The sequence below is a fragment of the Eriocheir sinensis genome, chromosome 30 (genome assembly GCF_024679095.1).
Source record: "Eriocheir sinensis breed Jianghai 21 chromosome 30, ASM2467909v1, whole genome shotgun sequence".
NCBI classification, from domain to species: Eukaryota; Metazoa; Arthropoda; class Malacostraca; order Decapoda; family Varunidae; genus Eriocheir; species Eriocheir sinensis.
Window position 1 is genome coordinate 7,067,426 of NC_066538.1, and position 13,686 is coordinate 7,081,111.

The 13,686-nt window shown below is 43.5% G+C and overlaps 1 long non-coding RNA gene across 1 annotated transcript in view; it reads left to right on the top strand.

Moving 5' to 3' along the window:
- The window catches only part of LOC127005536 (uncharacterized), a 119,010-nt gene that overhangs the window by 80,658 nt on the left and 24,666 nt on the right, over positions 1 to 13,686 (top strand). The window lies entirely within an intron of this gene.

Below are 13,686 nucleotides of genomic sequence, written 5' to 3' on the forward strand. Positions count from 1 at the left end.
GAAAGGGGAGGGGAGAGGGGAAGAAAGGGGGAGGAGGGGAGGGGAAGAGTGTGAAGGGGAGGAAGCTGGAGAGTAAAGGGGAGTTGATAAAGGAGAGAAAATAGTTTAGCGAAGAGAGTGGGGAGGAAATGGGAGAAAGGGGAGGAGGAGGGAGGATGGAAATGGAAAGTGAAAAAGAGGAACAGGGGAGAAGAAATGGGGAGGAAAGAAAGGGGAGAGAGAAGTTAGAAAAGGGGAATGGGGAAGGAGAAAGAGAAGGAAAGTTAAGGGGAGGAGGAAAAATGGAATGGGGAGAAAGAATAGGGGAATGGGAGGGAGGAAATGAGGGATGGGATAGGGAAGGGAAGAAGTAAGGTAGGGAAGGGAATAGGTGGTAGATAAAGGAGAGGAGAGGAATGAGGAGAGAGAGAGAGAGAGAAAAGAGAAAAGAGAAAAGAGGAGGAGAGGAGGAGAGGAGGAAGGATAAGGAAGAGAAGGAGGAAGAGGAATGAGTGAGTGAATGAATGAAAGAGAAAGTGAATGAAGGAGAAGAGGGGAAGAGGATGAGTGCAAGAGGAAGAGAAGGAAGAGGAAGAGGGAAACGAGGGAGAAAGGAGGAGGAAGAGGAAGAGGGAAACGAGGGAGAAAGGAGGAGGAAGAGGAGGAAGAGGAAGAGGGCAAGAGGAAGAGAAGGAAGAGGAAGAGGGAAACGAGGGAGAAAGGAGGAGGAAGAGGAGGAAGAGGAAGAGGGAAACGAGGGAGAAAGGAGGAGGAAGAGGAGGAAGAGGAAGAGGGAAACGAGGGAGAAAGGAGGAGGAAGAGTAGGAGGGGAAGAGGGGGAAAGGACGAGGAGGAGGAGGACAGAGGGATGGAGGAGGAGGAGGAGGAGGAGGAGGAGGTGGCAGAAAGTGTTGTCAGTCGTATTAAGTGTTTGCTAAGTGATCAAAAGAGGCTGTAAGTGAGAGTGTTAAGTGGGGGAGGAACACACACACACACACACACACACACACACACACACACACACACACACACACACACACACACACACACACACACACACACACACACACACACACACACACACACACACACACACACACACACACACACACACACACACACACACACACACACACACACACACACACACACACACACATTCACGGACACCAAATAGAATACACGATGACGACCATTAAGAGGAGGAGGAGGAGGAGGAGGAGGAGGAGGAGGAGGAGGAAATGGAGAACGAGGGAATAGGTGAAGATAAGAATTGATAAAGAAGACGAAGATTAGAAGATAGAGATAAACAGTGAAATAAACAAACATAGAGGAGGAGGAGGAGGAGGAGGAGGAGGAGGAAACATTGTAATTGGGAAGCATAGAACAGAGGGCAACAGAAATCCAGAAATCTTTTGGTGAGGAAAAAAAGAAAACTTAATATGTTTAGAAAAATACGCAAAAAAAAAGAGGAAAAAGACAGAAAGGGAGATGAAAGAGAATGTTAAGAAATATGAAGAATATGGAGAAGGAGAAGGAGGAGGAGGAGGAGGAGGAGGAGGAGGAGGAGGAGGAGGAGGAAAACGTGAGCAAGAAAGAATAAGGAAAAAGAAAAGTGGAATGCAAAGAAGAAGAAAGATGCCCTGGATAAGTAGCAGGAAGAGGAGGAGGAGGAGGAGGAGGTGGAGGAGGTGGAGGAGGAGAAGAGGGAGGACGAGGTGGAGGAGGAGGAAGGGGATGGAGATAGGAAGGAAGATGAGGCGGTAGCGAATGGAGAAAAAGAAAGAAAGAAAGAAGGAAGAAGGAAAGAAAATGGGAAGGAGTTATGGAGGAAGAGAATGGAAGAGAAAGAAAGAAGGAAAAGAAGAATGGAAGGGAAAGACGGAAGGAAGGAAGAGCCTTTCGGAGGAACGGCCCATGGAAAAGGAGGAAGAGAAAAGAGAAAAGAGAAAGAAAATAAGTTTGTGGATGTGTGATGGTGGAGGAAGGAGGCTTAAGGAAGAGGAGGAGGAGGAAGGAGGAGCCGATGAAGAGGAGGAGGGAGCCGATGAAGAGGAGGTGGAAGAGGAAGAAGGTTTAAGTGGAAGATGAAGAAGCGGTGAAATTGGATGAAGAAGATGAAGAATTGCGGACCAGTGAAAGAGCAAAAAGGAAGGAGAAGAAAAAGAATGAATGGAAAACAAAGAAGACAAAGGCGTTGAGAGAAGATGAATAAAAAGAAGAAAAAAAATAAAAGTGGATCACAAGGTAGAAGAATTTTTAAGGGAGGATAAAGAGGATCTAAAAAAACACACACACACAAAAAAAAATGAAGGAAGAATGCGTAGAGACGTTTGAACCAGGAGAAGAACTTGAGGTTGAGGTTGAAGATGAGTTTGAAGATGATAAGAACGAGAACAAGAATAAGTATATGTAAAAGGAAAAGAAGAAAAAAAGAGGAAGATGAGGAGGAGGAGGAGGAATGGAAGAGAAGAAGTAGCCGATGAAGAGGAGGAGGAAGAGAGAAAATGAAGAAGAGAATAAAAATGAGTATATGTAAAGGGAAAAGTAGAAAAAAAGAAGAGGAAGATGATGATGGAGGAGGAGGAGAAGAAGGAGAATGAGGAAGATGAAGAAAATGAAGAAGAGGAAGAAGGAAAAAGGAGGAAAAGAAAAAGGAAAAGAAAGAGGAAAAAGGAAAAGCAAAAGGAAAAGAAAAAGAAAAAGAAAGAAAAAGAAAAAGAAGAAAAAAGAAGGAAAAAGAAAAAAGAAAAGAAAAAAGAAGGCGAAGAAAAAAATAAAGATGAGGATGAGGGGGGAGAGTAGGATGAGGAGGAAGACAAAAATAGAAAAAAAAATGAGAATGAGGAGGAGGAGGAGGAGGTAGAGGTGGGCCAGGGTGTGTAGGGTTGCGGGCGGGAGTGATCGCGGCGACGTGCGGGCGATGGCACACCTGATAGGCGCCTGAAACACCTGTCCGGGGAGGTGTTGTGCACGCCGGGCTGATGGTGCTGGCAGGGCCCCCACGCTCCCCCCTCCCCCCCCCCTCCCCCCACCACCCTCACCCCAACCCCCTCTCTCTAGCCCTCCCCCCACCCCTCTAACTCCTTCACCCACCACCACCCACCACCACCCACTATACCACTACTATAAAAAATAAAATACCATTACTACTCCATAACTATCTCTTCTACTATCATCTCTTGTCTCCTTCCTGCCCCCACTACTACTACTACTACTACTACTACTACTACTGCTACTACTACTACTACTACTACTTCCTCCTCCTCCCCCATCTTCATCACCATCGCCACCACTACCATCATCACCTCTGCCACCTCCATTTCCACCCTCTCCACACTTCCACACCATTATCTTCTCCCACCATCATCATCTCCACCTCCTCCTCCATCACCACCACCAAGACGACTCTGATTACCTCCTCTAATGCTATCAACTCTTACCTTTTCTGTTCTGTTTTTATTTCTAGTATTATTTGTGTTTTTATTTATTTTTTGTCTTTCTCCTGATTTCTAGATGTGTACAGGTGTGTGTGTGTGTGTGTGTGTGTGTGTGTGTGTGTGTGTGTGTGTGTGTGTGTGTGTGTGTGTGGGTTTTGAGTCCTTATTTATAGACCCACTTTATTAATTTTCTTAGTCTTCATATCTTCACCTTTCCATAATAGTCGTTAATTCTTCTCTTTGTGAATATTCAACCTCCACTTTGTATCCCCCTCCTCCTCCTCCTCCTCCTCAGCTGGGCGTCGCTTCGTTAGCACACCTTTGCCACCTGTGAGGGACGCATTCCACAGTCATGCCCGGATGGGAGGTAGGAGCTCAGGTGTTTGCCAAAGGGAGATTATACGCCGCCTTTCTCATCCTATTTTCTTGCCTCCCTTCCTCCCTTTCACCCTCCCTACCCTCCCTTCCTCTTCCGTGGCTATTTGCTTGTGTTCCTTACTCTCCGTCCTCCCTCTCTTTCTTTTCCTTCCCTTCTTCCCTTCCTGCCTCCCTGGTTTTGGTCATCACCCTTCCTCCCTCCCATTCTTTCCTTTCCCTTTCCTTCCTTCCCTTTTCCTTCCCTTCCTCCCTTCCCGCCTCCCTGGTTTTGGTTCTCTCCCTTCCTCCCTCCTTTTCTTTCCTTTCCCTTTCCTTCCCTTTCTCCATCCCCTCCCTTCCTGCCTCCCTGGTTTTCGTCCTCTCCCTTCCTCCCTCCCATTCTTTTCTCTCCCTTTTCTTCCTTTCCTTTTTCCTTGCATTCCCTCCCTTTTTCTCTTCCCTCCCTTCCTTCCTTTTCCTCCCTTCCTTCCCTTCCCTTCCTTCCTTTCTCCCATTATTTGTTTATTTCCCTCCCAACCTTCCTTCACATTCTTTCTTTCCCTTCCTTCCTTCCTTCCTTCCTTCATTTTTTCTTCCTTTCCCTCCTTGCTTATTTCTGTTTCCGTCTCCTTCGTTTATTCCTTTTTTGTTTAGTCTCTTTCTCTCCCTTCTCTCCTCTCCTCCCTCTCCTGCACTTATTATTCGAGCTTCCTCTTATTTAATTAACTTTTTTTTACCTTCCTTCCATCTTTCTTTTCGTTTTTTCCTTCTTTCCCTCTTCCTTTCCCTTCCGCATGAGAGAGGAGGAGGAGGAGGAGGAAGAGGAGGGGAGGGTAGGGGAGGAAGAGGAGGGGAGGGTAGGGGAGGAGAGGAGAGGAGGGGAGGGGAGGAGAGGAGGGAAGGGGAGGGGAGGAGAGGAGGGAAGGGGAGGAGGAGGAAGGGAAGGGAGGAGGAGGAGGGAGAGGGAGGAAGGGAGGGAGGGCAGACTTACTTTGATAGGGCAAAAGCGGCATTATACTGTTCTCTCCCTTCCCCCCTCCCCTTCCCCTCCCCCCTCCCCCTCCCCCTTTCCTTCCTTTCCTTCAGGTTGGTGATTGGTCTTTTGAAGGTCAACCTCGAGGGAGAATATCCAATCACGAGTGTTGGATTCTCTTAGTGTGTGTGTGTGTGTGTGTGTGTGTGTGTGTGTGTGTGTGTTGATCATTTTTTCTCCTTGCTGGTTACAATTGAAACATTATATTTCTTTCATATCCACTTTTTGTTGTTTATATATTTGCTTTTTTTCATTGATTTGCCTTTTTATTGATTCGCTGCATTGGGAGTGGTTTGTGACATAGGTGTGACCGTATGACCAGATGAGGTTAGGTTAGACTTGGTAAGTTTAGGTAAGGTTACTTTAGGTTATGTTATCCAAGAATGGGTCACGTAAAGTTAGTTTTTTATTTATTATTGGTGGGGCTCGATGGTCATTGCTCCCGTTCTTCCAGGTGGCGAGGTCTTATAGTGGTTGGCGCTTGGCGAGTGTTTATAGTGGCGCTATCTTGAATTGCCTCATGCTGCCCCCCGGAACTCGTTCTTGATTCGCTTAAATTAGATTAGATAAGAACCTGGGTTGTTTGATTTTAATTAAATTGATTCAAATCTCTGATTTAAATCAAGATTTAAATCAACTGATTTGAAAATGAATCATTTGATTTCAACCAATCTTTAAATTATATGATTTAAAAAAATTGGGGCAGCATGAGCCAAGCAAGATGGCGCCACTACAAACACTTGCCTGCGCCATAACGGGCTGGGGCCAACCATCAGGCCCCACCAAGGAGGCCTACTGGGGCTATATTCCGAAAATTAAAACAAACAAACAAATAGAACAAAGCAAAAGCAAGAAAAACAAAAGAAGAAAGTTACCAGGTTAATTTAGTGGTGAGGCATCGTTAGTGTACTCGTTGGGGGCATATTCGGTAGTCAATCAATGTTAATCAAATGTAGATAAATAAATAAACAGAAGAGGTAAAAGGGAGAGGATGCCGGGGTGAAGATGTGTTGCGTAGGGGTGAATAGGAGGGCTGAGGAGAAGGGGTGAAAGGGGTGAAGGTGTAGTGTGTACGGTAGAGGAGAATAAATAGGGTGAAAGTGCGGTAGGGTGTGTGTGTGGGGGGGTGTAAGGGGTGGAGAATGTATGGGGTGTAAGGGGTATGTGTAAGAGGGTGTAAGGGGGTTGTAGGGGTGAAAAGGGTGGTGCAAAGAGGAGGAACAGGGGTGAAAAGGTGTGAGTGGTGGGTGTCAGGTATAAGGGGTGTTGGGGTGTGTGTAATAGGGACTGAGTGTGGGGGGGGTATGTGTAAGGGGTGGAGGGGGGGTGTAAGGTGAAGGGAATGTAAGGGGGGTGTAGGCGGGTGTAAGGGAGGGTGTAAAGAGAGGGCAAATAGGAGGAACAAGGTGAAAGGGTGTAAGGGTTGGGTGTTAGGGTGTAGGGGATGGGGGTGTAGGGGGGTGTAGGGGGTGTAGGGGTGTATTGGCCAGTAAACATGATAATGGCCGTGACCAGTGCCAGGACAGGCCCTTCCGGCACCCCTCCCCCCTCCCTCCCTTCATTGTGTACCGCGCCTATTGAAGGGAAAAGGGGAGGAAGGGGGAAGAAAACGGGAAATGAGCGTGAAGGGACTAACAGGAAGGGAATGGCGCTACTACTACTACTACTACTACTACTACTACCACTGCTACTATTACTACTACTACTATTACTACTCTGGGAGGAGTATTCGTATTCGGTAGTCTTAACGGAAATGCAGTATTTGGATGTATTCGTATTCGAAGTTTTATTGCTAATAAATGTATTCTCATTAGTTATCGAATGCTTCAGCAAAGTATTTGTATTCTTTGAATAACTCGGGAATAATCATAAATTTATCATGAAGAGTTACCTTTCATTTGACTGTAAAGTGTTGCCTTCAGGTAGAACACAAAGGAAACTATAACATTGTGGCTTGGCTCACTCGACGCGTCCGGTGCGCGTCGGTATTGGGTTTGTTGCCGTCTCGTGTGTGGAGTCTGTGCAGGGTGAGCGGCTGCCTTCTCGTTCTCAGTCCTCTGTTACCCACGCAAAATATACGCTGTGTTAGCGAAGATCTAGAGATTTAGATCTTGGTGTCAGCTTTGCCTTCAACTTGTGAGTGAGCGAGTTGATGAAATCTCTGAGCTAGGAATCGGAGCGCGACTTTGTTATCTAAGCTTCAAGCTTGAAGTTAGACTGATCAACTTTGCTTATATTATCAATAACATGAGTAGTACGCTTCCAAGATGACGGGGGAAATATTTTTTCAATTTTCAAATAAAATTATTCATGAATGCATTCATGAATACAATCAATGAACAATCGTATTTCCATCCGAACTCCAAGTATTTCAACGAATTCTTATTGTTAGAAATTTGAGGTAAGGTGTTCGTATTTGTATTGGAGTACTTAACTCTTCTATTCACTTTGTCCTTGATACTACTGTTACCACCACTACTACTACTACTACTACTACTACTACTACTACTACTACTACTACTCAGTTCCATTGCTACTACTACCAACTACTACTTCTACTACTGAAATGATAAATAAATGGATGGAAAAGTGGAAAAGATGAAAGCTGAGGTGTAAATGAGTATTGGAATTCAAGAACAATTACAAAGGGATAAAAAAAAGAAGAAAGGGAAGAGAAGGAAAGGAGAAGAGACAGAAAAGTTGAATGGTGGAGGTTGTAGTGGGGAGGAATTGAAAGGAAGGGAGAGATGGTGAATGTGTGTGTGTGTGTGTGTGTGTGTGTGTGTGTGTGTGTGTGTGTGTGTGTGTGTGTGTGGCGAGTGTGGTTGTGGCGAGTGTGGTTGTGGAGGTGGAAAATGGTGGAGGAGGAAGAGAGGGATTATGTAGTTTGAATTTTCTCTCTCTCTCTCTCTCTCTCTCTCTCTCTCTCTCTCTCTCTCTCTCTCTCTCTCTCTCTCTCTCTCTCTCTCTCTCTCTCTCTCTCTCTCTCTCTCTCTCTCTCTCACCCATGCTTGCTCTAGACTCCTCTCCCTCCCTCCCTCCCCCCTCCCTCCCTCCCTCCCTCCACTTCTCTCTCCCTCCACTTTTCTCTCCTTTTCTCTCTCTTCCTTCACGTCAAGATGAGGAGGAAGATAATTTTCTGCGGAGAAGTGGAGAGAAGAGAGAGAGGAAAGGAGGGAGGGAGGGAGGGAGGAAAGAGAGGGGAAGGGAGAGGAATATTCACCCTTTAAGTTTTCGACCCTGTTAAGAGGGAGAGGGAGAGAAAAAGGGAGAGAAGAAGGGAGGGAGATAGGGAGGGAAGGGAGATGAGGGAGGAAGAGATGGAGGGAGAAAAAGGAGGTGGAGAAGGAAGGGTAGGAGAGAGAGAGAGAGAGAGAGAGAGATGGCCTATGGTTGATCAGGTTTACGGTAATGTTTATGACAAAAAACAATCTCTCTCTCTCTCTCTCTCTCTCTCTCTCTCTTCATTTATCTTTTATTTCTTTGTTTTTTTATTTAATTTCCTTTGTCTTTCACTTATTCTTTATTTCTTTTTCTTTTTACGTTTTCTTTTTCTCTTTCTTTTTTCTTTTTATATTTTCTCTCTCTCTCTCTCTCTCTCTCTCTCTCTCTCTCTCTCTCTCTCTCTCTCTCTCTCTCTCTCTCTCTCTCAGTTTATTTTTACGTCTTTATTCTAACAAATTTTTCCTTTATTTCCTTTAATTATTTGACTTTTGATTCGTTCTGGTCTATTTTCATTGATATTTTGTAGATTTATTTCTCGTTTTTGGCATTTTTCACATACACTTTATTATTCTAAAACATCATACATATATAATCTATTTGAACATTTTTTGCACCATTAATTTGCCATATATTCTCCTTCTTAACTTTTTATTTTTATGTTTTCTGTTTTTCCTTCATATCATTTTTTAGTTTTCATTTGATAATTATTTTCTTTCTGGTATTTATCGTACACACTCCCTTATATTTTTCTTTTCTTTTCCTGCTTTTTTCATATTTTTTTTTCATTTTAACGTGTACATTCTTTATTTTTCTTCTGTTTCCTTATTATTATTATTATTATTAGTTTCTTTTAATATATTTCTTTTCATTGATTTTCCGTATATTTTTTTCTCTCGTCCGTTTCTTTTATCTTTCTGAGTTTGCCTTCTGTTTGATTATATATCCTTCCTTTCTCTGTTTCATTATCCTTCCTTTCATTATCCTTTTATTATCCTTTCTTCCTTTCTCTGTTTCATTATCCTTCCTTTCATTATCCTTTTATTATCCTTTCATTATCCTTTCTTCCTTTCTTTGTTTCATTATCCTTCCTTTCATTATCCTTTTATTATCCTTTTATTATCCTTTCTTTGTTTCATTATCCTTCCTTTCATTATCCTTTTATTATCCTTTCATTATCCTTTCTTCCTTTCTTTGTTTCATTATCCTTCCTTTCTCTTAATTTATTTTCTCTACATTAATTTATTTTTGTATTTTGTATCCTGTGTGTGTCTTCATAAATTTTCTTTCCATAATTCAGTATATTTTTTCTCCCTTCTGTTTCTTTTCAAAAATTATTAATGTTTTATTCTCGTATGTTTCCCCTGTTTATCTTAAGTTTCTTTTTTATAATATTTTTTTTGCGGATCTGACTCACTAAGGCGTATATTTTTCCTTCTGGGTTCTTCCTTGTTTTGCATTTAAGAAGAAGAAGAACAAGAAGAAGAAGAAGAACAAGAACAAGAACATCAACAACAACAACAACAACAACCACACACAACCACTTCACACACACACACACACACACACACACACACACACACACACACACACACACACACACACACACTCTGACCACTATAGGAGGCAGTAGGCATAGCTCATTTCAATCAATTAGGGGAGAGGGAGGGAAGAGGGAGAGAGATATGGAGAGAGGGAGGGAGAGATGGAGGGAAGGAGGGATGAATTGATGGAGAAGGGAGACAGGGAATGGAGGGAAGGAGGGAAGAGGGAATAGAGGCAATTGCTGGAACTGACCACTGAGGAAGATATTTATTATTATTATTATTATTATTATTGTTATTGTTATTGTTATTGTTATTATTGTTGTTGTTGTTGTTGTTATCTTCAATATCAGGATCATGACCATAGTTCTCTCTCTTCTCTTCCTCCTTTTTTCTTTTTCTCCTCCTCCTCCTCCTCCTCCTCCTCCTCCTCCTCCTCCTTCCTCCTCCTCCTTCCTCCTCTTCCTCCTCTTCCTCCTCCTCCTCTTTCCTCGCTCACTCGCCCGTGACCCAAAAGTTGACCATTTGTAAGAGAGGCAAAGTGCTCTCTCTCTCTCTCTCTCTCTCTCTCTCTCTCTCTCTCTCTCTCTCTCTCTCTCTCTCTCTCTCTCTCTCTCTCTCTCTCTCTCTCTCTCTCTCTCTCTCTCTCTCTCTCTCTCTCTCTCTCTCTTTTGTGCCACCTCCCCTTTCCTCCCTTTCCTCCTACTCCTCCTCCTCCTCCTCCTCCTCCTCTTCCTCCTCCTCCCCACACAAATAATTGGTCAGCTTTTTTTAATAAGATTCGTAAGGATGACCAGTGGAGGAGGAGGAGGAGGAGGAGGAGGAGGAGAGGAAGATCGGCTTCTTTTCATCACCAATAATGAGATTTCCAATGTTCCTTTCCTCCCCTCCTCCTCCCTCCTCCCCCCCCTCCCCCTCCCCCCCTCCTCCTCCTCCTCCTCCATTGGAAATATATCACTTTTTTTTTGTGTGTAAGGAACCTAAGCCTTCCCTCTCCTCGCTCCTCCTCCTCCTCCTCCTTCTTTACCCTTTCTTTCTATGGGGAAGGACAACCAAGATCTATTTCTGTATTTTTTTTTTTTAATTTTACGATGGAAAAATTGTTTCTTTTTTATTTCAATTTTCTTATATACTAATCTATTTTATTTATTTATATATTTATCTATTTTATATTCATACTTTTTTGCCTGACTGTCTGGGTATTATTGTATCTGCTCCTTGTTATCTATTTCTTATTCTTTTTTTCCTTTTTTGCTATGTCTGTTTCGTTGTCTGTCTTTTTTTTTCTGTCTTTTGTTTGTTTGTCGGTCTGTCTCTCTTTTTTGCTCATTCTTTTCCTTTACTTCTGTTTTTTACTCATTATTTAATTCTCTATTTCATTCATTCTCCCTCTTCCTTTTTTCTTCTGTTTTTCATTCATTTTCTCATTCTCTATTCTCTCTCTCTCTCTCTCTCTCTCTCTCTCTCTCTCTCTCTCTCTCTCTCTCTCTCTCTCTCTCTCTCTTCTCTTTTTCTTTCTCTTTCTTTCTCTTTCTCTTTCTATTTTTCTTCCTTTCTCTTTCTCTCACTTTCTCTTTCCTTCTCTCTCTCTCTCTCTCTCTCTCTCTCTCTCTCTCTCTCTCTCTCTCTCTCTCTCTCTCTCTCTCTCTCTCTCTCTCTCTCTCTCTCTCTCTCTCTCTCTCTCTCTCTCTCTCTCTCTCTCTCTCTCTCTCTGTTTCCTTAACCCAACCTAACCTGCCGCGCTTGCCCTTTTTTTCTCTCCCTCTCTCTTACCCTCCCTTCCTCTCCCTTCCTCCCTCCCTCCCTCCCTTCGTGTTCACTGGAGTGTTAAATCCTGACGAGGCGCCGGGGAGTGGACGAATTGGTGTCTGCTCTCCCTATTCTCCCTCCCTCTCCCTCCCTCTCTCTCCTCTCTCCTTCTCTCCCTCCCTTCTCACCCTCTCTCCTTTCCCCTCAGTTCCCTTCCTCTCTACTCTCTTCCTCCCTCTCTCCCCCTCCCTGTTCTCCCTTTCCTTCTTCTCCTTACACTCCCCCTTCTCCCTTCTTCTCCCTCCCTTCTTCCTTTTCCCTTCCCTCCCTTTTCAGCCTCTCTCCCTCCTTCCTTTTTCCTTCCCTCCCTTTTCAGCCTCTCTCCTTTCCCCTCAGTTTCCTCCCTATTCTCCCTCCCTCTTCCTCCCTCTCTCTTTCTCCCTTTCCTCCCATCTCTTTTCCTCCCTATTCTCCCTCCCTCTCCCTCCCTCTCTCTTTCTCCCTTTTCCCTCATTTCCTCTCATTTTTATTTCATCTGTTTAATTTATTTTTTTTCCTTATTATTTTTTGTCTTGTTTTCTTGTTCCTCGTGTTTTTCCTGTTTTTGTTGTTATTCTTTTTATTCTTATTCTCCGTACTCATCATCATCATATTTTCTTATTTTTTTCATCTTCGTTTCTCATTATTTGTATTTTTTGCATCATAGTTTTCCTCTTCCTTCTCCTTCCTTTTGTTTTCCTGTTCCTTCATCTCTTCTCTACTCTCATTTTCTTCCTTTCCTTCCTTCCCTTTTCCTTGACCCTTTTCCCTTTCCTTTCCTTCAACCCCTTTCTCTTTCCTTTTCTTTACCCTTTCTTCCTTTTCCTTTACTCCTTTCTCTCTCCTTCAGCCTTTTCTCTCCTTTACGGCTTTCCCTTATGTTCTTATGTTCTTATGTTCTTTCGCTCCTTTCTCCCTTCCTTTCCTCCTTTTCTTTCGGTTTATTTAAGTTTTTTCTTCCTTACTGAATCTCTCTCTCTCTCTCTCTCTCTCTCTCTCTCTCTCTCTCTCTCTCTCTCTCTCTCTCTCTCTCTCTCTCTCTCTCTCTCTCTCTCTCTCTCTCTCTCTCTCTCTCTCTCTCTCTCTCTCTCTCTTTCTTCTTTTGATTTCCTCTTTAAATTCTATTCATCCTTTCCCTTAATCCATATCCTTTCCCTCTTTCCTCGTCCTCCTCCTTCTCCTCCTCCCCTTTGTCGGATAATCATGAATGAATTGTCTTTTTTTTTTCTCTCTCTCTCTCCTCTCCTCTCTCTCTCGTCCTCCTCCTTCTCCTCCTCCCCTTTGTCGGATAATCATGAATGAATTGTCTTTTAAATTAAACAAAACAATGGGTCAAAGACTCTCTCTCTCTCTCTCTCTCTCTCTCTCTCTCTCTCTCTCTCTCTCTCTCTCTCTCTCTCTCTCTCTCTCTCTCTCTCTCTCTCTCTCTCTCTCTCTCTCTCTCTCTCTCTCTCTCTCTCTTTTCTCTCTCTCTCTCTCTCTCTCTCTCTCTCTCTCTCTCTCTCTCTCTCTCTCTCTCTCTCTCTCTCGCTCTCTCTCTCTCTCTCTCTCTCTCTCTCTCTCTCTCTCTCTCTCTCTCTCTCTCTCTCTCTCTCTCTCTCTAGTTCTCTCTCTCTTTCTTCCTCTTTCCCTTCCTTCCTTCTTTCTTTTCTTCTATCTTTCCTTTTCCTTCTCCCTCTCTCTCCTCTTTCCCCACTATCCTCCCTTTATCTTTTACCTTCCTCTTTCTTCTCTTCTCTCCTTCTTTTTCCCTCTTTTATAACTTTCCTACGTCCTTCGTTTTCTCGTCTACTTCCCTCTTTCTTTTCTCTTTATTCCTCCCTCTTTCTCTCCCTTCTCCCTTATTCCCTTCATTCTCCCTTCCTCTTTTTCCTTCTTTTATTTCCTTTCTATCTTATCTTTCCTGTGTACCATGTAATCATCTCTTTTCCTCTCTCCTTTCTCTCTTCTCTCCCTTATTTTCTCTACTTTTCTCCTTCTTTTCTCCCTACCCTTTCTTCACTTTCCATTTCTCCCTCTCATTTTCTGTTCACCCTTTCTTCCTCCCTCCCTTTCTCCTTATTTCTTCTTTTCCCTCCCTTCTTCCCTTTCCCTCTTTTTTTTCTCTCCCTTATTCCTCTCTCACCAACTCCCTTTCCTTCTTACCTCTTTTCTTTCTCCCTTACTCTCTCTTGTCTCTCTTGTCTCTTCTTCTTCCCTCCCTTCTTTTTTTCCTCCCTTCCTTCTTCCATTCTTTCTTCTTTCTCTCTTCTCTTTCCCTTCTTTTCTCTCCCTCCCTTCCTCCATCTCCCTCTTTCTCCCTCCTATATCCTCTCCCTCCCTT